Source organism: Meleagris gallopavo, chromosome 3 (genome assembly GCF_905368555.1).
Source record: "Meleagris gallopavo chromosome 3, MGAL_WU_HG_1.1, whole genome shotgun sequence".
Lineage (NCBI taxonomy): Eukaryota > Metazoa > Chordata > Aves > Galliformes > Phasianidae > Meleagris > Meleagris gallopavo.
In genome coordinates, this window is record NC_139406.1 from 48,998,036 (window position 1) to 49,022,226 (window position 24,191).

Genomic DNA, 24,191 nt, shown 5'->3' on the forward strand with positions numbered 1-24,191 from the left:
GCTGGCCCAGGTGCTCTGGGACAGTTCAGCAGATGATGCTGCTCTTATCACATCACTGCTCTTTATAAGTTATTTTATTATTTTGCATGTAAATACATGCAGATAACTGAAAGTAAGTAGTTATGAGCTTTGCAATTAAGCGACTGATTTAATCAAAGCTGGTTACTGCACAAGTAGAGGTTGTACTATATCTTTTAAAAAGAATGGGTAGAAAAAATAAAATGTCAGAGCAAATATTTACCACAGCAGTCTTGTCTGTCACCTTAGTGTCACTTGCCCAGTAGACACACACTACTACTGGAGAAGCAGCAGGAGGTTTTAATACAGCTTTCAAAATGCCTTGAGTGTTGCACAAGGACTCCAGCTGACAAATGGGGCCAGGGTTGTTTGGCTAAGCTTATGAGTATCAAATGTTTTAAGGTACAGATGTGCAAACATGGATTTCTCCTTCTGGAGTAGAGAATAAATTGTCAGTGAAGTGAATGACATCCATGCTCTCGCATAAGGAAGAGACAATTCTCCACCTGAATGTCAACAAGAACATTTTTAGAGAAACATACAACAATCTTTGGCTTTTAGAAAAGTATTTATAATTCACAAATTGGAGCAACCCTTTCCCCAGGTGTCACTGCACTGTTTTGATTATTGTTGATACATGTATGACAGCAACAATGAGATTGGATGGAGTTAGATAAACTACTAATACTTCTGAGAATGTGAATTGTTTCCCAGGCTGATTCTTTAATGAAGATCATTATAGAATCGCAGAATCATAGAATGGTTTGGATTGGAAGGGACCACAAAGATATAGTTCCAACTCACTTGCCAAGGGCGGGGTCCAACTGCTAGATCAAACACCAGCTCAGCTGCCCAGGGCCTCATCCAGCCTAGACTTGAATGCCTCCAGGGATGGGGCATCCACAGCTATGCGCAGCTTGTGCCACTGCTTCTTCACACTCACAACGAAAAATTTCTCCGTAGATGTTTCCCAATTTTAATTTGAGGGTCTGGAAAAGGAGAAACAGAACATGGCTTGAATCTAATGGGAGGAGGATGTGGTGAAATCCCTCCCTGGAGCAGGGAGCCCCTTCCCATAGCTGTGACCATGCTGGAAATCTTTTGGAGAAATCCCTTGGAGAAGGGTCTGCAGGGCTTTGCTATGGATTTCTGTGTTCCTCATTTCAACTCTTTGTCTTTCAAGGTTTTCACAAGCATCTTAGTGTTACTGACTGGGAGGAAATGTTTGGAGGTTCCTCTTGAGAGTCCTGTGTGGAGGGAGAGCACAGGATGACCCTCCAACCTGTGCCACATGACCTCTGTATTCACTGTACTCACCCCCAACACTCAGGTGCTGCTCTTCTACTTTTGATGGAAAACTTAATAATTTTTGTGTCATGGAGGACACAAAAAACCCGAAGGGTTCACAAGTGCCTTTGAAATAAATTAGAATGTAAACTCCCATTGGCCCAAGGCTGTTGTTGAAGTGGTAACGACAAGCAGAGTAGACCTTGCTTAAAAATACTTGCAAGGTTTCTTATGAGTTCACCTATGAGTGCAAATCCTTTTGCTGCCTGCAAGGTTCGTTAATGTCATCACTGCTTTGCATGGAAGCAAAATGGCAATAAAGTGCAACTAAGGAAAACAAAGGTTAAATACAAATTCTGTTTCCCAAGGGAACATGTTTTTCAGGAAACAAATCTCTGCCTATATGTGAGAAAATATGCAGCTCTCTTTTTTTTTCCCTCCCTTTCACAAAATTTTACTTAAAACTTTGACATAAAGAGGAAGAATATACTAAAATAGCATCAATTTGAAACAGAACGTGGTATAATAGACTAGAGTACATGAGAAAAATCAATAGCTTTGCATAAGCATGAAGTCTATAATCACTCTACAGACATACCTTAGAGAATATATGCATTTTAACTGTCTTTGTATAAAACCTTCCAGGGAACTGAACATAATAATAATTAATAATGTAATTAATACTTAATTTATAAAGGGCACAGTATGCCTTGCTCTCCTGCAGAGGCACTAAGAGTGATAAGCAACTGAAAAATAGGATTAAATAAAAGTACCTCTTTAAAATGAAGACAAAAAGGACAATAAATAAATAGTCTATGGAAGCAGTACAAGAGGAAGAAAGATGTGCCACAGCAAATGCATTGACAAAACAGTAAAGCTTAAAATCTTTCCTCCTTGTCCTGCTCCTATCAACACTCCCATTCACTTTGGTGGAGTGGAGACAAGAATATTGCTCAAAGACTTTGGAAATCTTTATGTTCTGCCTTCTAAAACCAGAGTGGATATCTTTCTTCAATCACTCAGAATCTTACTGGGTTTGTGAGCTTGAGGCTCCATCATGTGTATCAGGCACAAGTAAAGCCTGATAAGTGAGTTGAAAGCTGTGCACTGATGGATTTCTCAACAGCTGATTCAAAGAGGGTAATAAGTGCTTACACATCCCCAAATTTACTTATTCCCGTGTCTACTAATTCCAGCTTTTATTACAGCTTTCATCATTTTCTCAGTGTGAAGTCAGGTCTACTGGTTTGCAGTTTACAGAATGGCCCCTGTAAGGCTTTCATAAAGACCAATCCCACAGCTGTCATCTTTCAGCCCTTTGTTATGAAGCAGGGCTGATGGATAAACTATTGTTCAAACTAAACTTAGTTGTGATATTTCACACCAAAGTTCCTTTGGAGCTATTGGATTAAAAAAATATACTAGCTCCTGATTTATGAACACTTGATCTATTAATTTTCTCTAAAACACCTTCATTGATGCTTCCTTTTTTGTGATATATCTTTCAAACTCATTCCCCATTTAGAATTACTTTGGTGTGAAAATTTCCTGGCTTCTGATGTGAATGTTAATGTAAAAAGGCAGCTAACTTTTTGCAATATATTTGTCTTCGATGATTTTTGATTCCACTAAAGTTTCTTGTAAGCCTTCTGCTTGTCCTAGGCGTAGATACTTCTCAGTCTTTCTTGTCTTTCATTAGTGTGTTTTATAGTTTAGTGTGTATATTTAGATTCACATTTTATACTTAAAATGTCATGTTTATTTATTTCTTCATCTTTGCTTGAAAATCCCTTTTTTTTTTGGTAAGTGCACTTCATTCATAATTATCTCCTTTCTTCTGACATTTATTCGTACTGCCACATTTGGATCTTTTGGACAAGATTCAGTGTGGAATTTTAAAGTAGCCTCCACATCACAAAAAAATCATTTTACCTCTTCTAGTAGGTCATTTTATTTTGCTTTAAATTGTTTCCTCATCTCTACATAGCTTCACTTCTAAAAATCAAATGTTACGTAGTGTGATGTTTTTTACTTTTTCTCTGAAAAAGACACTGGATTTTAATGTGTAATAACCATTGTTATAGAGTCACTGTTGCATCTTGAACTTAAAACCAAGTAAAATTTTTAAAAAAACACAACAAAAAATACAAAACCAGCACACCCCTCTTCTTGCAAATGCTTATAGATGAGTTGCTCTGAGGAGTCATTTCTCATGACCAAGAATTACTCTTTATATTGGAACTGACTCAAAGATTTAGCATGTTTATATGGGAGCACCTGATCACTCTATACCTTCAAAGAATTGTTAATCTTACATCCTCACTGGCTTGGGGAGGACCACAGCCTTCCATCTCTGATTGTCAGTCTTTCACAGGTCTTTTTTTCTCCTTTTTTTTTTTTTTTTTAAATAATAATATTTTTTTTTCCTGCTGTGCACAGCAGCCACAGAAAAACCAGAAAGAGCTAAATCATCTCCACTTCATTCCAAAGCTGACTCTGGGGACCCAGCACCAGTTCTGTCCCAGTCATGGCCTTGGGAGACATTAGCACCTACCAGATCATCTGAAATCACAGAACTTGCAGGATATATTGGACAACTGTGGTTTGATGATTTACATCATTCTTTGGAAAGCCACAAAGTAACGCATACCAACTGATGAAATCAAGCAGACTTTTTCTTAATGGATTGTTTTTCCTTGTATTTCTGTACTTCTTCCATTAGCAAATAATGCCCTAGTGAGGCATGAGAATGAAGTCAGTATTAGCAACTGTGCAGAGAAACTATTAACTGTCTATAAATAAGATTTTTACAGCAAGTGCTGCATAAGCCAGTGCTTTCTGAGAGCCATATTCGTATCAAGATGGGCTGGGGGACTGTGCTCCATTACAGATGATGGTTACTTGGAAGTGTTTGCCTGGGTGATGCATGCAGCCTTCTCAATACTCTTATTCAGTTGTATAATTCCAAGCCCTGCAATATTGTTATCCCTTAAGAAAACTGCTTTCTATTTCAAAAACACCAACTTTGAATGCTAAATGGAAAGGTGTTAAAAAAAATCACAGTGGTAAAAGATGCACAATTCTATCCTCTTCACTATACAGCAAGCTGATTCATATTTACTTCTTTGCCTTCTTATGAAGATGGTTACTTTGGGAAATCTGTGACACTATTATGAAATGTCACTGAGCAGAGTTGAGTATAGTGATGACTCATCTTCAAAAGATCTGATTTAGTTTGCACAACCCTCCCAAGTACTGAGTTCTCATTTTGGGCTATATCAACCACTGTGCCCAGATCTAATGTAAGAACCATTAACATCATCTAGGAGTTCTTCTAGATTCAGTGAGCATTTTTTTTTTATCAAGACATTAGTGAGAAGAGATGCTTTAGAAATTTTAATGTTGTTAATCATTAATAACAATTAACCATATTATATAAAGGCAACTGAAAAGTCAGGTCTTGTGTTATACTCTGCCGTCAGTGGAATACAGTCTGTGCCTTATATTTGGAAGCAGATGATCTCCAAGGCCCCTTCCAACCCAAACAATCCTATAGATCTATTTTAAAAAGCTAGATACCATACTGGGAAAAGATGTGGTCTGTCATGAGGATATATGTCATGGCAGTAAGAAATGTCATATTCGTTGAATTTCATTTTCAATAGAGTTAGTTAAGAAAAACAAGAAAACAGAAGAGAGAATTTTGAAAAAAAAACAAGATGAAAGAGAGCACTAAGAGAGAGAAGATTGATAATTTTAAAGATCGGAGAATGGGAAGGGTGTGGATTTTAAAACTATCAGTGCAGAATCAGAATTGGTATATGCTCATCAGAATGCTCTTAACAATAGTTTTAGCTATAAGTTCCTAATTTCAACAACATTAATCCAGAATAGCTGAAAAGATTCAGGTATATATGGACTTGCAGCAAGTATGATAATTAATGCTCTGCTCACCCAGTATGTTGGCTTCCCAGTCAAATAATCCTATGGATTAAACAGCACCTAAGTGGGCACAAGACTCAGAGAGTTCAGTAAGAAAAAGTCATTTTAATCAGTAACTGGGCTACATCTGAGCTTCAAAGAACTTTGGGGCAGTTCGTGTTTGGCTTCAGTATTTCCTGTGGTCCTTGGAAGGGAAGCTGGATTCTTTGTGATGTTCTAATGTTAAGTTACAGACTAGCAGAATATGAAATGTATATAACAGTCCAATATTCCTGTCCAATTCAGGTAAATGTAAAAAGGTCTGCACGGATAACTAAAACACTGGTCAAGGAGCAATAAATTTATACTTTTAAAGTTGATCAATGGCATTTATTCTCAATTCCATGAGTACTTGAACAACTGTTTCTATTAATAAAATGCACTTGAGTCTCTCCTACTTCAGGAAACTTTTGAATCAAGATCCTTAGGTTAAGAAGCTTTGGTGGCAGTGAATCATCACAGTAGGATGTAGTTGCGGCACACAGGGATTTGCTTTTTGTAGATATGAGCATTATGACTTCTGTGTCCCTTGTAACGTTCAAGAGATATCAGGGAATGGAACAGGTAGAAGAAATGGGACAGCGCTGGAGAGCTGCTCCCTCAGAGGCAGTGGGAAGTGTAGAATAAATTAGAACAGCTCTGAGTTGCTGTAATTTTCACAGCAGGTTGGACATGCAGAGTTGCTGAGAATTAACACCTGTGCTTCTGCAGAAATAAATCCTCAGAAGCAGTGCCACAACCCTCGATAGAGATGAAAACAGCAGGGTTCTACAAAAACCAAAAGACATTCCCTGTAAATGTGTTCAGTGCCTCTAGGACTTAAGGAGAATGCAGTTCTCCTTCAACAAATATATTAATTTAGATATCATGGATGCTTGGAGATAGTATGGCACAAGAATGAAAATGCAGGCATGTGTTTATTCTTATCACACTCTCCAAAATTTTTAAAAATGTTAGGATGCATTTAATTTTAAAGTCATTTTCTGAAGAGGAATCTGGATAGCACAGGATGAAATTGCAGGTGAGAGAAAGATACCACGCATTGACCAGCTCCCTATGGATCAGTGAAGGTTTGAATCTGTGGGAAAATTCCTCAAGTTCAGTGAATGTCACAGAAGAGGTTATTTCAGTATCTAACAAGAAGATGAATATAAAACATGGCCTGAAAATCCCCAGAGGCTTTGGGATACATGATACTATCAAGAGCAACTGTCTGCCTTTCTCACCCCAGCATGCTGCTTGGCTGCCAGGAGCCCTCATGCTCTGCAAACCACCACTCCCTGAGTGAATGACACTGTACTCAAACTTCTACTCCTTTCAAGAGGTTGTTTTTTGCTTTCAGATTTTCTTCTATCTTCTCTCATGCGGTGTAAACATTTAGTGATTTTGCCCAGCACTTCGCTGTTGTGATACCTAGGGCCATATTGCTATTGTATGTGATTTAGAGAAGTACTGAAGAGTCCCAGGACAGGACAACTTGACAGATGAAATCTGCTTGAGATAGACAAGAGGTGGGAGATAATGAGGAGAGTTTTGAAAGAACTTGGTAAAGAGGGGAAGGAGACAAAAAGAATTTATGAGATGTTACACATACACGATGTCAGTAGGGACTATAGAAATAGAGGAAGAAATTCCAAGAGAAAATAGAGGAACAGAATCAGTGGGAAAACACATGCAAATAGGGAAGTTGTGCTACGTATTGGGTTTTAAAATGTTAGTTCTCCCACATCCTTGAATATTTTCAGAGTACTTAATAAGACAATGGTTTAATTATAATTCATTCATTGCATCTACTGTAAGATCTCACTGAAAAATTATTTAATTCCCCCATTTTTGAGCAACTTAGTTGCACTATACCAAACGTGGGCAGAAAGGAAAAAAATCCTACTTTCTCTGTAGCACTAGTGATACATCAAGAAAGAGAATCAATTTCATACATTGCCACTGCAATGTGAATTTCCAGAACCATTGAGCTGAAAAGTACAACCCCACCAGTCTGGTACCATGAAAATGAAAGTTGATGTCTGCCTGGATCAATTTTATCATGAAAATAATGGCATCACTCTGGGCACAAGATTTAAAGCCTTCAATGCTTTGGGGAAGACACACTCAATAACCTACATAAGAAAGTTGATTGATTGAGAGTGGCTGGAACACACATAAAGCTGACATTTTTACCCATCTGGGCCTTTATCAAGATTGATAGGCTGAAACATTGTCTTTCTGAATGTTCCTTCTGCTTTCATATGGAAGCTCCTGGGTTTGCATTACTCTTGAGACTCCCATAAGGTGTGTACACAGTATATCTGATAGAACGCTGAATATGTCTTGATGGTGCATGGAAAATGAACTAAATTCATCCTCCATCTAGATATCTCAGAAAGGAGACATTATGTTCACTCTTTAATCTTTTTTTTTTTTTTATAAACAAAGTAGTCCAGACACCAGCAGGTAAAGGTCCTGAGAACAGCCAACCTTTTATGTACATGTAATCTGGGTGCATCTGTCAGTCCAACCTTGATTACAAAGGATCTCTTAGCAGCTCCTGGGTGCCAGACTGGCTTACGACCCGCAGATCTTTGGCCTTTAGGCTTCCTGGGGAGGTGGCCCAGCAGACATTTGCCCCAGGTTAAAACAAAGCAACCCACTGCCAGTTGCAAGTGACAAGAAAAGTTCAGAAAGTGTGGCAGCGAATGAAAATGAACATGGGCTCATTTCAGGAACTAAACAAAGGCTAATGAAAATGCTAATAAAGAAGAAAAAACTTAATATGCTGTTATGAAAACATATAATAATTATGAACATTAACGGCATCAGAGGCCTGTGCAAAGAGAGTTGCTTGGTATTTCCCTGAAGATAAAAAGCCATCTGTGTGCTTCAGGAATCATCATTTTTGCTTCTCCAGGGTAGAGGATGATTTGCAATTGCTAAGCCTCCATTTACTATATACAAATGTTACCCTCTACAACAGTGGCAGTGGAAAAGTGTTCTACACCTAATGCCAAAAAGCAAATGGCCTAATAAGATGGATTCACAAGTTAACACTTAGGTGAACAAATCCAAGGAGAGCAAAAAATTTCACGTAAATTAAGTGAATTCTCTGGAGTAAGATGTTTCTCATTACAGCTTTCTCCTCCTTCACTCCAAAAAGTCAATGAGCATTTGATGAAGGAAGGAGTGAGCATCACTGTGAGCTTTGACTCCCTGTGTTCAAGCTCTGCTCTGGTAATCAGGAGCAGCTGTGGTCAGATGGCTTCAGCACTGGGGAAGAAACATCTGAATTCTTATGAATTACTGGCTTTGTCTTGCACTTGTATTATACCAATTTTTGTCCGAATGTGCCCGAAATTATTGTGAAAAAAAAAAATGCAATCCAAATGAAAAAAATATTTAGTAAAAGATGACAAAAATGTACAGCCTGCATATTTTTAGAAAAATTGAATATTTACATCAGACTGGCTTATATCAGATCCCAGTATTTTAATATTTAGTTCTGTGACCCAACAAAGGAGAAAAATACTATTACAAAGTGAGGAGCTCAGAAAGTTATAATTTCAATATTGCAAAAAATTTCAATCAAGACTGCAAAATACACCCAAATAGGTGTATTTTGAGTAATAAGATTGGCTGTGTGTATAGGTTTTATAATCTTTGTTGTTTTTTTTTTTATTGTACGAAACAGAATTCTATCCCTATACTGTCCATTTGGTATTTGCTGTCTTTCTAGGTAATTTATGTTGCTTTAGCCTTTGAAAACTCTGGCCTAAGATCATTTACACTATGTAATACAAAAGAATGTATGGTATACAATGGTGTTTTAGCACAGAGCAGGGGTGCAGCTGTTGAGCATCTCTGATAAGCTCTTCTAACCACACTGATTTGCATCAAGGAAAGGTCCTAGAAAAGGCAAACTGGATTACTGTTGAATGAAATTGAACCAGAAACAGAGATGCTCTGGTTGGTAATGGGCATTTGGTGCTTTCATTCAATGTAGAACAAAATGCACAGAACAAAATGCAGTACATAAAGAAGAGATGAAAAGTGTGGTCCTTGGGTCCCCAGTTCTGTCATTTTTGTTCCATGGCTCCATACCTGTGCCAAGTTAGTAATGCAGTTTATTCTGCTCCAATCACCCTTACATTAAAAGAGATGAGGAAAGAAGAAAATACACACACACACACACACACAAAGAAAAACAGAGAGATAAGAGAACATTTATTCACATTTCAGGCAAGCAAGCAAGCTAGGAACAGTTTGTCTTCAGGTTTCCTGTCTACAGACCAGCCACTAGATGAATGACGTTTCTTTCTCGCTTGTAAGTTATAACCATTTTTGAGATGGTGTGTGAGAGACTGCTGAAGGAGGAGAGGTTTTAGTGTATTGTGATGTCTAATTAATATTATGCTGAAAGGTGTGGTCATAACAGGGGCTTGCCATGCTTAGCATTCCTGCTCAACAAACACACAACGTCCAAAACGTGTATTACTGCGTAATCCAATGTAGTCATTTCAGAAGAATAGTATGAAGTCTCATTTGTTCACATATTAAATTAAGAACAGATCAAGAGAATATAACCAATGTTTTAAAACAGCCCCCAAATAGATCAGCTCTCCAAAAATGAACCCACACATCCTCTTTTCAATGTGCAATTAGCCGACTGAGATGCAGCCTCAGAGGCTTGGAAGTGAGGGTGTTATAATCGAACCAAGGATGTGATCCATTTACGGCTTTCTAAGTTTGTTTTTATTTTCGTACAAGAGACTTCTCTGAACTGCCTTTCCCTGGAGATGACCAAGCAGACTGCGGCTTCTAACTGCCCTTCCCTTGTTCCGGAGAGGAAATATTCTGTGACAGACTCAACTCTCCTCACTGTAGCATCATTTCCTGGAGCAGCAGTGAAGAGAGTAGTTGAGCAAATAATAAACTATGATGCCACTAGGATAATGGTAACAACATAGCTGTTCTATACATTTATCACAGAATATCACAGAGTATCACTGAATGGCCAGGGTTGGAAGGGACTCAAGGATCATGAATCTCCAATCCACCTGCCACATGCAGAGCCACCAACCTCCCCATTTAATACTACACCAGGCTGCCCAGGGCCCCATCCAATCTGGCCTTGAACACCTCTAGGGACAGGGCATCCACAACCTCTCTGGGCAGCCTGTTCCAGTACCTTACCACTCTGACAGTAAAGAATTTCCCCCTGACATCCAACCTAAATCTCCCCTCTCTCAACCTAAAACCACTTCTCCTTGTTCTGCGGCTACCAACCCTTTCAAAGAGTTGATTCCCCTCCTCTTTGTAGGCTCCCTTTAGGTATTGAAATGCTGCAACGAGGTCACCCCGCAGCCTTCTTTTCTCCAGACTGAACAAGACCAGCTCCCTCAGCCTGTCTTCATAGGGGAGGTGCTCCAGTCCCCTGATCATCTTCGTGGCTCTCCTCTAGACCCTTTCCAACAGCTCCCTGTCTTTTTTTGTACTGGGGGCTCCACACTTGGACACAATATTCCAGATGGGGCCTCACAAGAGCAGAGTAGAGGGGGACAGTCACCTCTCTGTGCCTGCTGGCCACCCCTCTTCTGATGGAGCCCAGGATACCATTTGCCTTCCGAGCCACAAGGGTCACTGCTGGCTCATGTTAAGTTTTTCATCTATCAAGACCCCCAGGTCCTTCTCCACAGGGCTGCTCTCAAGGATCACTCCTTCCAGTCTGTATGGACGCCTGGGATTCCTCCGGCCCAAGTGCAAAACTCTGCACTTTGCCGTGTTGAACCTCATCAGGTTCACCTGGGCCCACCTTTCTAGCCTCTCAAGGTCCCTCTGAATGGCATCCCTTCCTTCAACCATGTCAACTGCATCACTCAGCTTGGTGTCGTCAGCAAATTTGCTGAAGGTGCACTCGATTCTGTCATCAATGTCACTGATAAAGATGTTAAAGAGCACAGGTCCCAAGACAGACCCCTGGGGGACGCCGCTTGTTATCGGCCTCCACCTGGACATAGAGCCATTGATGACATCATTTATAGACGTCATTAAGCTAAACTGCAAAGAAAAATGATTCCACAACACAGCTCATCAGAGTAAGCTCTTCCAAATAGAGGTCATCCTCTCTTCCCCATAGTACCATGCCTAAAAGGATTCTCTTCTGGGCTGGGTCTGGCACAGTATCACACAAAACTTACAGAATTCTACTACCATATTATTGGTACCAGGACATATTTTCAGGTTGTATTTTAAGTACTCATGGACAATCTTTTACAATCTTTTTGAACAGATTAGTAAATGTCTGTTGTTAAAACAAAATATGAAATTTCAAAACTGGACAAATTCATTGTTTCAGCTGACTTCCATGCACAATGACATTTAGGCATTTTAAAATTTACATTTATCCTTTATTTCCTCACAGACCGATCCTCTGATTTCCCAGAGAAGCTTTTTACTGTCTTATAGGTTCCCTGTGGATATTCAACTTTATCAGACACTATTGATGCATTTGTCCAAGTTCCCCTCAAACTGCAGTTTTTGTCAGTGAAATCTTGCATTCTAGATCTGTGTGTGATTTATATGAAATGCTGTCAAATCAATAAAATTTCACTTTAGCTGCCAGAAAAAATCTATGCAGTGGTTATCCCCAGGAGGATTTTAAGTAGTCATTGTGTAGGTGCTGGTAAGTGAATAAAAAAGGTGGTGAAATAGATCTCACACAATACGCCCTTTAACTTCGTCCTTCTTTCCAAGCTCATCTTGGCTCTGGACCCTGGCTTTTTCATTTCAGCTTTGTTCATTTAAGGGTTTCTCTTCTCTTTCATGCCTAGGAAAAAAGTCCCTATACCAGTCTGGTTGCCTCAGTAGCAGCTACATTTCTGGTACTAAAGCCAACCTCTGCTGGGTGCTGTCAGTGCAAGTCCTAGAACCAAAAGGGGAAAGGCAGCTCTTCCAACCAATTCAGCATTTCTCTTCCACTTTATAATGTCTCACACTCTCCTACTCTATCCTCAGGCAACAGGACAATGAACTTCAGAAATATGCAGGCATAAGTCAGTTGCTAATATTGAGTTTGGCTGCTTCAGAGATTATTTATTTATGTATTTGAAATGAGCACATGTGAATAGCTCCAGATTAAGTGCCTTGCTGTAAAATCCTGCACATGTAGCATAATTATTGCATGCCTGGGATGAAGCCTGCATAATCCATTACCAGGTCTCATTAAAAAACAAGAAGGAAAACTTCACAAATCCCCTTAAGAATGGTAAAAACTTTACCCAAACTATTTTTTTTTCAGTGAAATTTTGTAATTTTATCATGAATAAAAATATGAAATAATGTCAGCTATCTTTCCTCAGTAGCATTAGATATTTGATGCAGTTTAGTCTGTGGACTATAGGTGCACCTGAATTAAATCTATGACAACTCAGAGGGTACCTGAGCACTAAACACCAGGTTACAAACTCATTTTTGATGGTCCCCAGTGAGTTGTAGAATGATGAACCGAGGTTCAGTCATTCCAGCTGGAGGTTTAGGATGAACGCCCATTTCCACTGCAGACTTTCAGCATGCCCAGGCATGGAAACCTTCTCAGAACACACGTGCATGGCTCTCAGCATAGATTCAAATATGAATTTTCAGAACCTGTGACGGCACTAACTTTTAGCATCCAAATGCATGCCAGTAAAAGTCCAAGGCAGCCAAAATCCTGTAAGAAGAGTGTGGAAGAGCTCACACTTGAAAGCCTATTTTCTTCTCTCTGGGACTCCTTTCATATACAGTTATTCCATGCTAAATGGGACTGATACCCAAGGAGGGAATGAGTGCTCCCCTTCCTCTGCCGTCAGCCAGCATCTGGCTATCTCGAGGCTGCTTTCCAGTTCTCTCTGCCAGAGAAAATGTTACACCTTTGCCTCCCTCTGATAGCTATTGTCTTGGAAAAGAGGCAAAGGGAACAATACTCTCACTACCCCTATTGTCCTTTCAGTGGCCTTTACATGGCATTCAGCTTGTTAGATGGCACTCGGACCACTTTCTGTGTTAAGTCATGGAACAACAGAGGTATGGAGGAAATGTCTTCTCTGCCGCAGCAGCTGGGCTGATGAAGCTGGTGTCAACCTGTTCACCTGTGTTGAAAGCAAAGTGCTTGAGGGCAGCCCTTCAAGGCTCACGATGAAATTAATACTGAAGTCAATTCTGTGTAGAAAAATATTCAAGGGTTTGAGAAGTGGCTGGATGATCTAAACATGGGATTTGGGCAGATCTACAGCTTTAAAATCTTAATTTAATTTTATTTTTTTACTTGATGTAATCAGCTGGGCAAAGGTACTTTTATGTTCTTAAGAACCTTTGATTTGGGATGTAGCCTGTTCACTGTTAATATTGGAAAGCTTATATATAAGATTGGATGGGCCCAGGCTCTTTTCAGTGGCGCGGCGCACAATGACAGAACAAGGGGCAGTGGACACAAACCGGAACACAGGAAGTTCCTTATGAAGGTAAGGAAAAGCTTCTTTGATTTGAGAGTTACAGAACACTGAAACAGGTTGCCAGAGAGATTGTGGGGTCTCTTAGTCTGGAGATATTTAAAACTCACCTGTATAACCTCCTATAACAAACCTCCTATTTCTCCATACCTCTGTTGTTCCATGACTTAACACAGAAAGTGGTCCGAGTGCCATCTAACAAGCTGAATGCCATGTAAAGGTGGGTTAGACTAGATGGTATCCAGACATCCCTTCTGACCTCTCTGCTTCTGTGAATGTGCTGTATGGAATAGTGCTTCCTTGTCTCACAGTGTGGTGGGAAACATAATTGAGAAAAACATATGAGATGCTCAAAACTAAGGAAAAGAAGACAAGAAGAGAACATGAGGCCAAAAGGAACCCTGTAAGATAGAAGAAATGAATGCTTAAACCAGAGTTACCTTAACAGTAGATTTTCAACTTCATTTATCCAATTCATGCACCTCAGCAAACTTGCAGCAAGCCATGAAATATCTCCTGTAATGCTGCAGAGATCTTGCATTTCCCAGCTTCCTCACGATTTCCTGAAAAAGAACTGCTTCACTGAAGTCAACACACAGCAGCTACCATGGTGTTTGTTGTAAAGCAAACACAGCAAATTACCCAGTAGACCTCAGCAGAAATTAATCAAATAGCTGTTTCTTAACTTGTAACATAATCAATGTCGCAGTCACTGCATTGCATGGATATAACTGTCTGGCTGCAGAAAGACTGTCCAACACAATGTGGTTTGGGTTTGTATGTCATTATTTAATGATCATTAACCCCATTAGGATCAAAGGCAACCTTAAAATCCTGGCAGCAGTGCTGGAATGTTTGTCATTCAGTCTAATGAACAACTGGCGAAAGTTTCTATATCTAAGAATCAGCTTTGTAATCATTTACTTTCAAGTTTCCGTGTTGTAGGAAAGTATTTTGTACATATTTTTTTAATGAAACTCACCTGCTGTTGGTGGAGCTAACAGCTGGCTGCATGTGAAGAGTTTAACAAAGTGCTAATTAAAATTAATTACATGCTGATTGACCTACCTTACCAATAAAGCATGGCCCACTTTAAATGCCTCGTAGATCTCAGCTGGGGCTTGTATGTGGTGGGGGTTTTACCCCACTGTAGCTACCACTAATCCAAACCGTTATTGATTGCATACCATCTCTTGCAATTTGCTCTGGTGGGAGAATGTTTGTGCGCAGTCCTGCTGGCATACTAGTGCTGAGGTAAAAGATCACCTGAGGTAGGGGGACAGGCCTTCTGTTTTAACAAGGTGAAAGTTTTTGTTGATGTGGCTTCTCCTGGGGTTTCTACTGGAGTGATCAATGGCTGTAATGAGCACAAGGTGCAGCTGCCTGCATTGCACTGCACTGCACTGCATTGTTTGCCACTTGGCAGGGTTTGTGTAGGCATAGGAATTTAGGCCTTGCTGAAATTTCCACGTTGCTTTGGATGAAATAAGATACAAACTTAAAGTACAGCTTTTACTCCTGAAGACCTCCCTAGGCAAATAAATCCTTAACCTTTTACAGATGCCTCTGCAGCCACTGCCAAGGGCAAGTGTTTTCTTTGAAGCTGCACTCTTTTCAGACTTCCTTCACAAGTGATGTGAAGTCACGTTAAATGGGAGTGACACTCACTGAGTACAGAGAAGCAGCTAAACATGTGTTGTTGTTCATGTAGGCTTGTTTCTGCATCATATATTCTTTGTCTGACAAGTGTTAATGCTTTATAACAAGTATTTCCAAGTTCATTCTGGCTAAAAATTTTGTATTCGGTTCAAGATCTAGATTCTTTAAAATGTCTTGTTTTGGATCATACTAGTGATTTATAATAATATTATTGCAATACAGTGAAATTAATTGCTAGTTATGTAAAAGGTATTTTCTTTCACAAGTTTTCCAGAGTAATTCAATGTACTCTATGATAACTATGGTCATCTAACTATTCTTTTTTTTTAAAGCAACCTACTGTTCCAAGTACAGCAGTTTGTTTGTATTCATCTTCTCTCTGTGCTTGACTGTCCCATTCTCTTCGGCTCCTTTCATACAGAAACCACATCAGACTCCTATTCATTTTGCTTCCTGTCTCTGCTGTATCCTTTCAAAAGCTGGATGTACAGAACCCTAAAGCTGCAGCATAAGAATGATTGATACTTATTGTGGGACCATGGAATGGCTACTCTCTTTTCTTTTTAAAAATCAGGATAATGTTCAACTATTTTTCTTTTAAAGGCAATTAAATTCTGAGAAGACTTTTCATTAAGTAATCAGCAGTGGTATTTGGGGACTTATTCTTAAACATCAGCATAAATGCATTCTTCATGTGCCAGTACAAAAGGCCTAACACAGTCCTCCGTTTTCCTGTGTCGGATATTAACACTTAAAAATTTAAAAAACTGAGAAGAACATTTTGCAATTGGGTGCATTTCTCAGTTTCATTCTTCTTGGGATTTTGATATCCCTGGTGGAGGATGTAGGAAATGAAGGATTCAGTCTGTCAGGCTGTGAATTATCCAGGAGCAGCAATAGAACCCTTTTTGTCTGTGCATCAGAAACAGAGGAGCAGGAGTAGAGAGAACCATTAAGATTGGAAAAGATCTCTAAGATCATCTTGTTCAACCATCCACCTACCACCAATATTGCTCACTAATCCACATCCCTCAGTACCACATCTTCACATTTCCTGAACACCTCCAGGAATGGTAACTCCTCTCCTTCCTTGTGCATCCTCTTCCAATACTTGGTGACTCAGAGAAGAAATTTGTCCCAGTATCCAACCTGAACCTTCCTTTGTGCAACTTGAGGTCATTCCCTCTCATCCTATTGCTGTTACCTGGAAGAAGAGCCAATTCCCACCTCACCACCACCTCCTTAAAGGCAGTTGTAGAGAGTAATAAGGTATCCCATAGTCAAGATATCAAGGCATCCTTTTTTGTCCCACATGATGGATGTATCTATTTATCCTGAACTGAGATGAAGATTTATTTAAGGGGATGAAAAGGTAGATAATGCACAAATGCCATATTAATCTGTAATATTTAACAAATATTTCCTTTCTATAGTTGAATATATAGAAATACACACCATGGACTTCAGGCCAACTTCTTTTCTGCCTGATCTCAACTGAGTCACCAAGCACGAGTTTAAGTCAGAGGAAACCTTTCTCATTGTATTTCTCTCATTTTCATTCAGACTACATTATATGAACTCATGGTACGTGAACCAAGCACAAAAAAGTACAGTCAGAACTCTGAAGACTTTAGCGTTGCATTAGCGAGCTTCACTCCCCTTGGTATAATATAAAAATGGCAAAGATGGTACAGAATGAGCATTTTTAATAACTCTCCTAAGTGTTCTATTAACTGCCATGTATCATACAAATGAGATAAAGAAACCAGGGAAGCATTTTCAGTTGCTGAGTAAAAACAATTTAGGGTGTAAATGTGTTCTCAGATTTGCATGAAGAAATCTTGCCAATTAGGTTTTTCTTTATATATATGTATATATATTAAAGTTCGAGGAGAGAAAAGTGACACAACAGCTCTAGAAATCAACTTGTATCTAGGCAAGTATCAGGGCTAAGAATAGCTTGCAATCTGCGCCATGCTACAGTGGCTGATGGTCACCTCTCTGTGTTGGACAGAAGTCAGGGCTCGTGCTGGCTCTCTGAGATGTCTCTCCTGAATTGTCATGTGAATGTCTTCAGCCTCAGCATCTGAGACCTGTCAGCTGTCTGGGAGAGCCTTCATCTGCAGACACATCTGCAGTCTCTCACAGGGCTGGTGGAGCAAGCTTGGAGCAGAGCTGCTGGGAATATACATGTATATATTGTATATACACAAAAGCAGGAAATGCTTATGCAGCTAATTAGAGGTAGCTGCAGCATTCTGTAGCATGTTGATGTAACGTCATTAAAGTGAAAGGTCTGTCAAGCACCTGCTGCGGTCTGCGACCTCCTACCTGGCAGCAGTGAGAGGACAGAGATTAGAGGCACACATGGCAGAAAAGCAGCTGTGTGGCATGTTTTTATTTCAACCAGTGTATGCCACACACTGCAGAAAATACTGTAATCTTTACTAGTTTCCTCTTTAAAGTCCTCAGAAATTGTATTTCTCTATGTTAGTGCATAGAAAGTACAGAGGGATGATGCTTCTTAATAATGTAATTTCTCTCTTTTTCTCTCTTTTCTTATTTGTTTTGGGAAAAGTGAATCAAAGAAGTGTGTTTTGTTTAGCAGGCACAAAAATGCATGACTATCCTAATATCTTTTGGGATGGCTCAGAGGAAGACTTCTACATTGAACCGCTACTGATTATCTCTTCCAAAAATATTATGCAGGAAAAAGTCTTAGACTTTCTGTATAGAATCTGACTCTTAGAAAAAGGCTAATTGTGCTTTAGAAAAGCTGATGTAAATGAGAAGTCTTTGGTACCAATATAAGCAGGGAAACCACTGGAAGACTGTTCTGAATCTAAAGTAGTGCAGGTGCCTACAGATGCCAGGATAATGTAGGTTTCACTGCTTAGATGCTTTCTAAGGACAACTCCAGATACGGCCTGGGACAGTGGACAAATGGATTTCTGACAGGGAGTTCTGAGAAGTTCCCTGCTCTCATGCTAGGAAGCACTGGGCAAGTATCTCTTTAACAAAAGAAATACAAACAATGAGATTTCTTGAGATGGATCATTGATCATTGTACAAAATGTCTTGATGTGATTGGTAAAATGGAAAGGATAAGGATAGACTACCATCTAGTGGATATATTGTAAAATTATTACATTTATATTGTTTTGTGACTTGAATAGCTAAACCAGAAAAAAATAGATTCATCTCTTATGAGCTGAAATGACACCTGAAAGCATTCTGGCCATGTATGCATTCAGACTGATGGTTAAAAAATCTTGCTGTGCTTTTTTCAGATATCTCAAAGCAGCTCTGCTGGTCCCAAAGCTAAAAGTGAGGAAGCAGATAATAATATGTTTGACAGATGTCCTTATTCCTCATTGTCCTCCAGTACCAGGATACAAGCACATGACCATATGTTAGTACCTGTAAGGCAATGTTAAGGCATAAAGCACAGAGAGAGGTCTAAGATAGGCAAAATACAGAAGTAAGATATTTAACTCAAAGATCACAGCATGAATCTACAGGCACAACATAACATACCCAATGTTAATAAAATATCCAGTAGTGAAAACTCAGCAATTGTTAAGAAAGAAGTGCAAGTCTAATTTTGTTTATGTCTCTCTTATACCCAACTGGCATCAACGGAGTGATTTCTAACCTGAACTGCCATGCTTGCCTCTGGAGGAAAAAGGCCTCAGAAGCATCTTGATAAATTGACGTACATCTATGTATGATATGCACTTTATGCGATGTAAGTAGGAAGAACAAGTGTAGCTCATGCAAATTATGACTCTTGAGTCTAATCTAAATTGGTGGAACCATCATTGCAACTGGACAGCTAGAAGGGGGATGGAGTTGCTTAATGCATCCAGGTGTCTTCGTTGCTGCAACTCAGCTATGAAGGACACAACAATAAGTGCAAAATTTCTGGATAAAGAGCTGTGGTTCCTCTAATGAAAATTCTCATTACAGGAAATGCCTTCATCTGAGTAGGAAAACAAATACAAAAAACAGAACCTGTTCAACCAGGCTTGTGGTTAATACTGATGGTGCTCTGTTCTGATTAGATGACATAACTTACTGCCATGGCAGCCTCAGAATCTTCTGTTCATGTCTACTGACGAGACAAAATACAGCTCTGCCTTATTAACTGAAACTTGCATATATCTAAAATCAGTTTTAATTTCTCAACTGAAATCTTAGCAGCCCTGTGTACCAAACCTCTTTCTGCTGCCTGCTGATCTTCCATACCTGCACGGAGAGCAAAGGTGTGGGATGTGCACATAGTATATGCCTCCCTGGAGGAGTGTACCAAGCCAACAGTGGTTGCCTCAGCCACGGGGCAGAAGTGAGTTTTTTAGGAAGGGTGCTGTGGGGCTTGGGGCTTTCTTCTTACAGCCCCAAACAGTGGTGGATGGGCCAGACACTGCTGTTTATGTGGACCTCTTGCAGGCTCAGGAGCACAGGAGATGTAGGCTGAGGGCATGGCAAGAGACACGTTCTGGCTAGCTTTAAGTGAGCTGTCTCCAGTGATGTTAGCAATATAGCCACAGGAACACACAGTTCAGCATAGGTTTTTACCAGCTATTTTTTCACCCAGATTTTTGGACAAACTCTGCTACTTGTTTTGTTTTCAACTTAATGAAAAGTAATCCAAGCAGCCAGCTCCATGTTACAAATTCTTTCCTAGGCTTATCACAACTGTAATAATATGGGGAAAAAAAAAAAAAAGAAAATTGAGATTTACGCTTTTAAATGCATCAGCATATATCTTCCTTGAATCATATTGTTGTGTAGCTTAGGATCAGCATAATTCAAGGTTTCAAAGCCTACTCTAATGTGGCTGTCTGGCAGCTTAATTTCTGTACTTAAGGTGACATACAAAATGCTGAAAAGAGAGGAGGTTGAGAAGAAAGCTGCTTCAGAGTCAGTTCAGGTGGGCAGCTGCTATACACCAGGCTGGAGCTGCAGTTCCTTCCTGGAGGCAGCAGTCTCCTCCCTGGCCCATCACTTTGTGGTGGAAGCTGGCATCAGCTGCTTGATGTTTCACATTTCCTGTTGTCTCCTGATGGCAGAAGCCAGCCCAAGAAGCATTAGGTGAATATCAGAAGTTCAAATAAAAAGTCTTTTGAGTTACACAGCAAGACATATATCTTGCTGTAGGTGACCCTGTTCATTGCAGAGGAGTTGGACTAGATGACCTTCAATGATCCCTTCCAACTCAACTGATTCTATGATTCTTTGTAGCAAATGTCTTAGTGACTTTGACTTAGTGACAGGGCGCTGTGACTATAGAAAAGGACTAGCGAACAATAAGACTTGTGAAAACTCTCCACCTCTGATGACTTACACAGATGTAGACATTGTGGCTCTATGGAATCCAGGAGAATGCACTTATATTTTCTAGCAGCCTTTCTCCAAACAGCCTGAGCATACCAACACCATATAAGTGAAATTCAGGGTAACATTCCAAGCATTCATCAAACATTTCTGGATTGGACATTTTTAGACAGATCTACCGGAACTGATCTTCTGGTACCAGTCTTTTTTCCAGTGATTGTCCTGTTGCATGTTACCCATTGCAGCATGAGCACTGTGTTCCTTAAACAATATTGAGAAAAGCATTCGTCTTTTATAGAGGAATAGGGTATCATTACTTCTGGTGTATTGGCTACCTTGTTATGTAAAGGGAAAAATTATGCCCAGTGCTAATAAAAAGCTTCTCAAACTATAAGAGAAGTCCCATTTGGTCAACCAAATTTTTCAAAATGAGGCACAAATTTACAACATGTTTTTTGCACATCTATTGGTTGTTCTTTTTTCTTTTTTTTCTTCTGAAAAATCTTGCAGTTGCCATTAATACCTGAAGCCTTGTCGTGGTTTGTAGAAAAACAAGTTGGTAACAGTGATCATAAGCCCCTTGAATTCAATATAGTAAGGCGTAAACATACTGTAACTTCACAGAACCCAGCAAACAGAGGTTAATATACCAGAGGACACAATTTAGTGAATTGGGATGTTTCGTGAGCAAGAAGTGAGTAGTGGAATTTACTGGCATGGAAGGGAGAAGGGAATTCTCAAATCAGAGTGAAGGTACAGCAGCAGCTCGTGTACCTCAGGCAACGAGGAAGAAGGGGAAAAGGTGCTGTAGAGGTGGTAGGTACGGGAAAGCAGCAGTGCTAATGCTGATGTTTTGGTAGTCAGCTTCCCAAGATGGGGAAGTTTTCTCTCAATTGCCTGGCTCCTGTTGGCGCTTACAAAATTTACTTCTCCAGAATTGATGTTTCTATCTGTTGCTGTGTTTGAGTTTTCACCCGATGACTGCATCAGCTCACAGTCATGTGCTTCTCTCTTTTATGGAGAATGGGAACGTTTTTAAAAGCCTTTTCCCCCTCCAGTCTGTGTGACCTTGCATTGAGCAGAGCTTGTCAAATATTCAGAACAAAGTCCAAAAATGAACCTGAAACCTGCCTTTGGGTTTAGTTGTGAACTCGAAACTGATTTTTACCGTAAGTTTTATGAGCCTAGACTGAGTTGGAGGAGACCTAAGCTGATTTAAGGTTTTACAGGGAACCATTTGATACTCAGAGGCTTAATGTGATTTTGGCTTGAAACAAAGCAATCCTTGGCAGACATCGATCATATGAATCCCATAACCAGAGCGAAATCCAAAGGCTGTGTAAATGTAGGGCAAATTGAACCTAGCGCATGCACACATAGAAGTGACATTTGTATGTACAGCACTGAATTTTATGTGAGATTCCGGTGAGGAACATCAGGATGTTTTTCCAGAAGTACCACACCAAAATGAAGTGTGCTGACAAAATATGAGTTGCAGGGAATTAAAAATCAAGCTCAGCCTTTCTATAAACAAACATCTTGTTCTCTGTATGTTTGTGGAGTAATAGTGACATCCTGTGGCCAGCTATGATTAGTCCCAAGCACGGACAGGCTGTTTGTTCCTACCAGTGCCATGCGTAGGGACCTGCTGAGAGAAAGGATGGAGGCAGAGCCTGAGAGGGAAAATTCCATCCTTCCTTAATCGAGATGTTAGATTTCAAAGGGAAGGAAAGAGTTACGACATGATTGCTTTTTACTCATAATCCAAACATTAGGGCCCTTAGCTAATTTAAATGTAAAGTGATTTTAAACATGCTTCCTGAAGCTGAGCATAGAAATGAATGTCTGTGGGGGCTGCTGGGCATAGCAACTGGAGGGGGAAGAGGGAACCGGAGCTTGACATCCAGCATGAGGGGAGGCCACTGGAGAGGTGGGAGGCTAGGATGTTTGAGACCATTCTCCAGAGCCCTGTGAGATGATCCAAGGAAGCCGAGTATAAAGGTACAAGCAAGAGGTAGCACTGAAAAGGAAGAGTGGTTTCATTTCCCAAGCACGCTGTATTTTGATGTTAACAGGCATGGCTGTGGCACGGTGGCAGGTTCAGTGAGGGATGACACTGTTTCCTTGCAGTTGACATGTTCTTGCTCAAGTACAGGGGAAATATACTGCCAAGTGAATCAGGTACGCAGCTTGCCCAGAAAACGAAAAATTTAAGAGGGAAAAAAAGGGTGTTGGGCAGCCAATAAATTGCCATGAAGAGAGAAAACAGGCAAAGAGAGCAGCTGGCTGGAGCCCAGCAGAGGAGGCTCAGTGCCTGGGAGAACATCTTGCTGTGCTATATTATTTTGAAAGCCAAGGAGCCACTGGAGTTCAAGGGAAGAAGCAGGACAGCCAAGGTGACTTTTGTTGCTGGTAATCTCATTTTTATTGTCTAAATTATGGTAATCCAGTGATGTGGCACATACTGCTTCTGCCCTGAGATGCTGACCTTTGGTGTCTGTTGCCTTGAACAAGGGGATCACAGGCATCAGAAGCCACAGAGACTTGAAGAACACTGGATGCTGTGGGGTTATGGCAGAACTGAAAAGCATAAGGGAAATAGAAATAGGAAGAGAGTATATGCAGAGAAAATATTTTCCTGTTGTACAAAGGAAACTAGGAGCTGGTAAGAGATGAGGCTGTAAAGTTTTCTGGTGACCACATCTTCCTCATGGAATTTCATTGTCCCAGGATATTTTCTGAACTGCACAGGCTTGCTATCTGGGATGGAGTTCATGTTGTATCTACTCTTTCAGAGAGAATGTTTGGTCTTTCAAATATTTGATTTGCATTAGCAGCTTGGAAGGTAGTGGTGGATATAAAGTCACCCCTTAGCACTGGCATGGGGTTCAAGTTCATGTTTTCTACTGGGGTAGGAAACTTGTTTTATTAGACAGCTGGCAGAAACAGAAGATTTAGTGAATGACTGGAGTTTTAGACTACTCTCACAGGAAGGACTGAATTTCCATCGATGGGACCATTCTTCCACCTTCTTTTGAGATAGCTGTAGAAAACCACAAGTGTCCTTTTTGTGATATCATGTACCTGCTAGAAAAGGACCCTTCCCCAAAATAAGCAAGATTTGCACAAAGCTGCATTAGCTACAAACCAAGCAATATCCCCTGTGGCTGGCACAGCAAACCCCAGGCTGATAGAAGGGGCTGTAATTTAGTGACTATGAGAAACAGCAGGAAGACCAGAGCAACTGAGGGAAGAGTCAGTGAGGTAAAGTGAGACAGATGCAAGAGCACTGCTAATGTGGCCCTGAAACAAAACAGTTACCTGGAGAGAGTGTATGGGGGCTGAATGCTGACTATAAGAAGTCAGGAGCTGTAAAAAGTGAAGCAGACTCCTATTGCCTGGTTACCTGCAGTGTTCTGGGAAGCAAGACTT

At 40.2% G+C, this 24,191-nt stretch overlaps 1 long non-coding RNA gene across 4 annotated transcripts in view; it reads right to left on the reverse strand.

Moving 5' to 3' along the window:
- LOC104910296 (uncharacterized) overlaps nucleotides 1-14,969 on the reverse strand; it is a 55,396-nt gene extending 40,427 nt beyond the window's left edge. For 2 of the 4 annotated variants that reach the window (XR_014882189.1, XR_014882192.1), the window contains exons 1-3: nucleotides 14,406-14,505; nucleotides 14,204-14,337; nucleotides 823-1,007 (exon numbers count right to left, since the gene is read on the reverse strand). This is a non-coding gene — a long non-coding RNA (uncharacterized LOC104910296). Of the gene's footprint in view, nucleotides 1-822; nucleotides 1,008-14,203; nucleotides 14,338-14,405; nucleotides 14,515-14,831 lie in introns of those variants that run through there. The other 2 variants (XR_014882191.1, XR_014882190.1) reach the window with 2 other exon arrangements.
- Nucleotides 14,970-24,191: the final 9,222 nt, after the last annotated feature.